This window comes from Zalophus californianus, chromosome 8 (genome assembly GCF_009762305.2).
Source record: "Zalophus californianus isolate mZalCal1 chromosome 8, mZalCal1.pri.v2, whole genome shotgun sequence".
In the NCBI taxonomy this organism is placed as follows: Eukaryota; Metazoa; Chordata; class Mammalia; order Carnivora; family Otariidae; genus Zalophus; species Zalophus californianus.
Window position 1 is genome coordinate 108,565,867 of NC_045602.1, and position 8,578 is coordinate 108,574,444.

Sequence of the window (8,578 nt, forward strand, 5' to 3'; positions counted from 1 at the left end):
GATGATAAGATGAAATGATGGTTGAGATGGGCATTTGGGGTGGGGCATACACATGTTTTATTTTAATCAACCTAAAAATAAAACCCATGTTATTTAATTAAGTGCTCCAGCGCTGACAACAAAGAATTTGCTTATTCCTCTGTATAGTTATTTAAACTTATCTTGTGTTCTTTGAAATTCTTCTAAAGAATGGGAAGTAGAGAATTGGCTTATGTAATGCCTCTTGAATAATTACACCAGGTACTTATTCTTTTTAACATCAGCTATTCTTCTGAATGTCACTGCTTTTTTTGATGGATAGCTCAAGAATGCCAAGACTGGCTTGCATATGTGGATTGATGAATAGAGACAGTGATTTTCCTAAGAGTTTGTTAACACTTGACTTCACTTAAAAACACAACTTATGGAAAGAGGCGACCAAGAAAGCATGGCTGATGGAAACCCTCTGACATTCTCTCAACCTCAGTATTGACACTGACCGACTCCTTCCCTGAGCTTTATACTGCAAATGCAATTTGCAAGTAGTCTCAGTACTATTCGACTGTCCTCCCCTCCCTGAGCTGCTGCTGCTGTTGTTTTTCAACAAGAAAAAAGGTTATGGCATTTTTGATGATGACCAGGGACACGAATAAGCATCCTCATAACACACTGACTTCTCTAAGAATGTCTCAGATTGTGTCTCATTGGTTCTACTCCAAGCAGGGATCAGATCTTCAGAATTATCCACCCATTCAGCCCTTGTAACAATTATTAGGGGTAGATAATAGTATTATACCCCATTTTAAAGACAAGGAAACTGAGGCACACATAGGCTGAGTAACTTGCCCAAGGTCACAGTGAGTGGGAAAGTCAGGATTTGAATTCTGATTTCTGGCTCCAGAGTCCACACTCTTAGCCATCACACAATGATGCTACTGAGAGTTTGTATCCCTCTTTATTTAAAAAGAAAAAAAAAAAAAAAAAAAAAACAAGGGGGTCTTAGGTGGCTCAGTTGGTAGGTGTCTGCTTCGGCTCAGGTCATGATCCCGGGGTCCTGGGATGGAGGCCCACGTCAGGCTCCCTGCTCAGCAGTAAGTCTGTTTCTCCCTCTTCCTCTGCCCCTCCGCCTGCTTGTGCTTGCTCTCTCAAATAAATAAATAAAATCTTTATATAAAACAAAACAAAACTGAGGGTTGCTGGAGTGGTGAGGGGTGGGAGGGATGGGGGGGCTGGGTGCTAGACATTGGAGAGGGTATGTGCTATGGTGAGCACTGTGAATTGTGTAAGACTGATGAATCACAGACCTGTACCTCTGAAACAAATAATACATTACATGTTAAAAAAAGAAGAAGAAGAAGATAGTAGGAAGGGAAAAATGAAGGGGAGGAAATCGGAGGGGGAGACGAACCATGAGAGACGATGGACTCTGAGAAACAAACTGAGGGTTCTAGAGGGGAGGGGGGTGGGGGGATGGGTTAGCCTGGTGATGGGTATTAAAGAGGGCACGTTCTGCGTGGAGCACCGGGTGTTATGCACAAACAGTGAATCATGGAACACTACATCAAAAACTAATGATGATGATTAACATAACATAATAATAATAATAATAATATTAATAAAAACAAAACCAAAAAATCCCCTCCACAACAAAAATTCTAAGAGGCCAAATTGTTGATGCATTGGTTTTTGTTCTAGACTCACCTATGCACTAATTGATAGTCAGAAGCCAAAATTCTAATCTTTGGTAGTTAATTTTGACCCAAAGAGCATTAGGACATATTGTTCTGGAGAGTCCATTCTTGGAAAGGACATGTTTATGACTAGCAGACAGCAGGATCTGGTTTGCACAACATTTTCCAGTGACACAGTCTGTTTTCAGAAGCTGCCAAGGCTTCTGAAACAAAACCGGGGACAATGTTCATACCAGAAATATGCAGAGGGCAGGAAATGGCTAACTTCTCACAAACATCTGAGGCAAACTGGGAGGGCTTAATTGGTCACTTATATCATTCCATCATATCTCTATTCATAAGTTTACATGTCACCAACTTTGTGGTTGTGCATCCATTGTGAAGGCCAAGTGGGAGGTTCAAGGTAATTATAGGGCAAATTCAGTTGATGTATATTATCAACATTAATTGCCTCGTCTACAGGACTTCCACTGAAAAACTCCACCTTCACCTCATTCTCACCACCCTCCTCCCTCTACACACACACACACACACACACACACACACACACACACACACACATAGATTCAGGGAAGAAAAGGCCTCAATATATTGCAATTTCTCCCATCAAGGGATAGAGGGTTTTGGGGGGCTTGGGGGCACTGTCTGGCTCAGTAAGTAGAGCATGCAACTCTTGATCTCATGGTTACAAGTTTAAGCCCCATGTTGGGTGTAGAGATTGCTTAAAAATAAAATCTTTAAAAAGAGAGAGAGAGATGGAGGTTTTTGGGTGACTTGAATCTGGGCTTGGCTATGTAACATGCTTTGTCCGTTAAGATGTTTGCAAATGGGATGCAAACAGAGGCTTGAAAAATACATTGTGTTGGGGCTTAACTTGTTGCTGGGGGCTCTTATGCCATCATGTGAACAAGCCCAGCTTAGCCTGTTAAATGATGAATGACATATGGCCAGTTCATCCTGTCACCCCAGCTGATCTCAAACCAAGTGCCCAACATTGTTCATACCACCACCCCCAAAGCAAATAGCCTCACCAACCTCCAGACAATCGAGTGAGGCCATCTTAGACCATCCGGCCCTAGCTCAGCAGACCCAAGCAAACAAAATGCCAATTTGACCAGCAAAATTGTGAGCAACTAAAATGATTGCTGTTTGGAGGTGGTTTATAGTATAACAAAAGTTAACTGACACCCATCCTTACCTACCCACACGGCTATGTGTGAACCTGCTCTTTCTTACGTGGTTCTCCCTTCCTCCTTCCCTTTCCTCACTCAGCCACGGTTGATTAGCTCAGAAATGATGACTGACCCAAGTCTGGCCAATTGGATTTCATCCCTGGGATTTTTCAAAGAGCACATATGAGAAAAGTAGTCTCTTTCCAATAGTAGCATTTATGAGATGTGAAACTGGGAATTTGTTCATAGCTGTGTTTCTTACTAGGAAGTCAATGCTAGTCCACAGTGGGTGGGAATAAAGCCAGCGTAAAGAAGAAGTAGAAATGAGGGATGGTAAGAAGATTCCTTGGTGGCTTTAAGTACTTAAACATCGTTCCTGATACTCCTGCATTTGGATGAGTTAACTTTTCCTTGAGTTTCATGAGCCAAAACTTTCCACCTTTTCCCTAAGCAGTTAGACTTGGGTTTCTATTACTAACTCCCAAAAGAATCCTAATTGATATACCCTATCCATTTGCATACACAACTGTTATTTATGCAATAAACCGATCAATGATTATTTCTACTATTTTAATAGGCTCTACGCCCAATGTGGGCCTTGAAACTCACAATCCCTAGATCAAGTGTTGCATGCTCTACCAACTGAGCCAACCAGATGCCCCTTGATGATTATTTCCGTCATATGTTCAGTAGCACCTTAAGGACTGTCCTGGTTATCTACTACTATGTAACAAACCGTCCCCAAATTAGCAGCTGAAAACAACAATGATTTTATCACCTCTCATGGATCTGTTGGTTAACTGTGATCAGCTGGGTGGTTCTTCTGTTGATTTCATTTGAGGAGTCTCACGTGGCTATAGTCAGATGGCTATAGTCACTTGAAGGCTAAAGGTTCTGTTAGTTAGAACATCCAAAATGGCTTCTACCTTACACGACAGGCATCTCAGACATCTCTACCTGGCCTTATCTCCACCCTGTCCACAGCTTGGCCACAGTTTCTCCCTTTCTAACAGGATAGCTGGACTACTTGCATGGTGGCCCAGGGCTCCCTGAGCATGCATGTTCTCAGAGATTAAATTTCCTTGTGACCAAGGCTTTGGAAGCTACACAGCATCACTTCCACTGTATTCTATTGGTCAAGCCAGGCAAAAGTCATTCCAGTTTCCAGGAGAGGAAATTAGATTCTGACTTCTTGGTGATAAGAGAGGTGAAGAGGGGTGACTCTTGATCAGTAGAGCATGCAACTCTTGGTCTCGGGGTTATAAGTTTGAGTCCCACATTGGGTGTAGCGATGGCTTAAAAATAAAATCTTAAAAAAGAGAAAAGAGTGGCAAAGAAATTGTAGCCATTTTAACCTACCACAACAACTTTTGGATTTTAACAGATGTTATTTAAATTTCAGCTTCAAGGTGTGTGGTATTCGAAGATTCAAGGGATAAGAAAAACTAAACTTTAAAAAAACTTAAAGGTCAATAAAAATAACTCCCCCTCCAGTCTAGTATTTCCATGTCTATGGGTTTTATTCTAGAACTGGCACCGGCTTGAAAAGGTCATTCAGATTTTCTATTAAATATAACTTTCCCCCAAAAGTGAGTTATTTGTGTAACTGTGCATTTAATGTTGGCCTCCCTCACTAGACTATGAAGTTTGAGAAAGCAAGGACCACATCTCACTGGCACGCAGTGTCTCCCCTGCCCCGGGAAGAGAGGCATGATGTCTGCCACATGATGAATATCTCCTTCAATATTTCTTGAATGGATGAAAGCAGTGGTTCTTACCCAAAGATGATTCTGTCCCTAGAGGACAATTGGAAAGGTCTGGAGACACTTTTGGTTGTCACAACTGGATAGAGTGTTGCTGCTAGCATCTTGAGGGGTGAGGCCAGAGGTGCTGCTAAATATCCTACTGTGCACATGATAGCCCCCTACAAATAATTATCTGGCCCCAAATGTCAATAGTGCTGAGTTTAAGAGACCTTGCATGAATGGTTAGGGTGTGAAACTGTGTTGCCATTGCCTAGTATATTGGGAATCTACTGGGCTGTGGATGTCCCAGTCTTGTCTGCATGGTCCCAGTTGATTAACCCTGGTTTCCATCTGATGACGTGGTTCCTGGTGGGGGAAGGGAAGTGGGGAGAGGGTTCAGAGCCAGGACTGGAAGCCCATGCTTAGCCCTTACCAGCCACCTCTTCTCCGGGGTCCTCACTGTCCTCCTTCTGTTCCAGCCTAGGAGTGTTACTCTGAAGTGGATGTGCAGACCACATGATATACTGGGTATCTTACATTTTGCCCCTCCGAGTCCAATCTCTACCTTTCTCCTTTCTGTCCTGTGCCCTAGAAGGCTGCTAGAAGTCCTTGTGGACTGCTTCAGTGGGCGCCTTCCTCTGGTTTCCCTTTGGATTCAGCCAAGCAGAGTAATGGTAGAGGGAGAGTAAGGCTGGAAAACTCACTGTCCTGGAGCCTCCATGCTGGTTGCTGTGGATTGGCTACATTCTTCTGCTGAAAGCCAGAGCTTCTGCCAAGAGGTTGCCACACTCTTTAACTATAACTGCAACTGCCTGCTGACCCTTTAGGCCTAGGGGTGGCTCCCCACTCTGCCTAGTCTCACTGCACTGCACCATCCACTTTGGTTTCCCTTAACCATCCACATCTTCCTGAATAGTCTGTGAAACTCTCCTCAATTACCCCATTTGCACGTGACATCAGTTTCCTTCTGGGAAATACACTGGGAGTTGCAAGGCAGCCATATGCTTTATTTCAGGGAAGACTCACCATCTATAAAGACATGTGCCTGGTCTCACCCCTTGGTTTTGATCATCTTGAACACCAACAACCACCCTAAGCAAGCTGAGTGTGCCATGCTCCTTTGGATAGTGAATAGTCCATGGTGTCACTTCATCTTGAGTTGAATCTTATAGCCCATCCTCCCTTTCCTTACTACCCACCCTTGCATCTCAACACTCTATGTCCCAGGATTAACCAAAACGAAGTCTTTCCCTTTACCCAAGTGTGTCACGCTACTGAGGCCGGCAAGTACCAGAGACCAGTTCCCTGCTGAATTGTGACATATTGACCCACATTTTCCTGGGTCAGCTTTGTCCAGCTCTGAATTCTGGGCCACTGCCTGCTGACGTGAAATGTGCTGCAGCTTTGTCAGGAATAACTCTCCGTCTGGCCCCTGCACCTCTGCTTCTGTCTGCAGCATATATATGATGTAATATTTACGATGGTTACTTTCCAATTTGTTGTCCTTATAGATTCCCAACATTATCAGATGCTTTCTCTTGCATCCTAATAAGTTATCTGAGAAAGGAAAGAAGAAAAGAATGAATTTCTATAGTTATGTGTCATATCTTGCTTTAGCAATTACTATTGCTACATAAAAAATATCTCCAATTTTAGCCGTTTAAAACAAGCATTTTATTCTGCTTGCAGGTACTATGGATCAGGATTTCAGGTAGAATGGGAGGGATTTGTCTCTGCTCTCTGACGTCTGGAGTCTCAGCTGGGAAAATTGAAGGCCGGTGTGACTGGACAGCTGGTTCGGAATCATCTGGAGTTCATTCACTCACCTGGCTGACTTCTGGGCCAGGCTGACTCAAAGACGGGGATTGCCAGCCCGAGGGCTTACGTGTGGCCTCGCTATGTGCTACCCATGGCAGCCGTGGCATTGTCAGAATTCTGACATGGTAGCCCAAGGCTCCAAGAGTGTTTTTTCCAATGAACAACGCAGAAACTGCTTAGCCTTTTATGAACCAGCCTCAGAAGCCAAAGAGCATCCCCACTCTTAGGTGCCATTGGCTGAAGCTGCCGCAATCCCCACCCCCACCCCCCCATTCCCAGGGAAGTTAACTGGACTGAACCTCTTGATGAGGGAGGGGTGAGGTCCCACTGCAGAGAAGTAAGTAAGACAGTGCCATCTTTGAAAAGTGCCATCTGCCCCAGGAACCTTAAGAGTAATTACTTCTTTTAATCCAGCAACTCTGAAAGACAAGTGGTGGTTCTCCCATTTTACAGACGAGAAAACGAAGGCGAAGAGGGTGAGGAACTTGCCCAAAGAGAAAGTAGCAGACAGGAATCGAGGCTGATCTTTAAATTCTAAAGCCCACCTTGAAAAATAAACCATAATATGTATGTGTGTATATATATAAGGTATATATTATATATTTATGAATAATACATAAATGTACAGAAATATACAAAATATATATAAAACTTATGAATGTGTGTTTAAACTAGGATGTCTCCTGTAAAGCAGAAGCACTTATATAATACTGAAATCATGTGTAGGCCTTTCCCTAGCTTAAATATAGTCTTAAAGATTTAGATTTCCATGTTTCCCCTGGCTTCCTTTTCATGTACCTGTTAGCAATCTGTCTGTTTTCTTTGGAAAAATGTCTATTCAGATCCTCTGTCCATTTGTTAATCAGATTGTTTGGGTTTTTTGTTATTGAGCTGTATGAGTTCTTTATCTATTTTGATTTGCAAATATTTTCTCCCATCGGGTAGGTTGCCTTTTCATTTTGTTGATGGTTTCTTTTACTGTACAGAAGGTTTTTAATTTCTGTGGTGTTTCTTTATATCTGAATGACAGAAATATCTAAATGGCAAGGTTGATTGACAGGATAGAAGCCAGAAGCAGATTTAACCAATAGGTAATACTGAATGACCTCTCATCCCAGGGGGCCAGATACGTACACACCATGAGAATTTTTCAAAGGTGATAGTATAAATATAGACAGTTATCCATGATTATAAGAGGTGAGAAGAATCTGAGAAATTGAAACTTGGAGGTAACATATAAAGAAACAGATTTTTTTTTAAAAGTCTTTGTGGAGTTACCGGCACAGGAATTCTCTCTTTCCCTGAGTGAGAGATCAGATCAACTGGTGAGGGATTTGGGGGGATTTGGGGATCCCTGACTGTACTCCTTTCCCATAGAAATGTGAATTTCTGAAAATGTTAAAATAATTAAAAAATGATGTGGAAAATCATAATATTTCCTCATATGGCATATCCTACTTGGATTACTTATATTTCTTTTTTTTGGTATGAAAGATGAAAGGAACAAAATTTGCCAGGTTTGCCTCTGTCATCAATTTTGTATCGCTTTTAGTAGGCTACATAACATATGGTCAGTATACACTCAACTACGTGGATGAAACTTACAAGCACCATACTGAGCAAAAGAAGCCACACACAAAATGGTGACACACCAAGTTATTTCATTCATATAAAATTGAAGAATAGGCACAATTCATCAATGATGATAAAAATCATGGGGCACCTGGGTGGCTCAGTTGATTAAGCATCCGACTTTTGCTCTCAGCTCAGGTTTTGATCTCAGGGTCATGAGTTCAGACCCTGCGTTGGCTCCACGCTGGACATGGAGCCAACTTAAAACAAAACAAAACAAAACAAAACAAAAACAAAAAACAAACAAAATATGATGATAAAAATTAGAACGCCCTAGGTTGCAATTCTCTAACACTAGTTTTCCAACAACAATTTGCCAGGGAGAACATATTTTGAAATTCCAAACCCTGCCTGGCTTCAGAAGCTTCTTAGTAATTGGGTTCAACTTGTCTTTGGGAACGTTCCCTATTTCAGGGAGACTGGCGTCCTGCCTATTGTCTCTGATATGCCTGGTGGATATGGTATTTCCTCTTCCAGAATGGGCTCCTGGTTCCCGCAGATCCGACTGTCCTCCTCATCCCTGCCTCACTTCCTTTCCAGG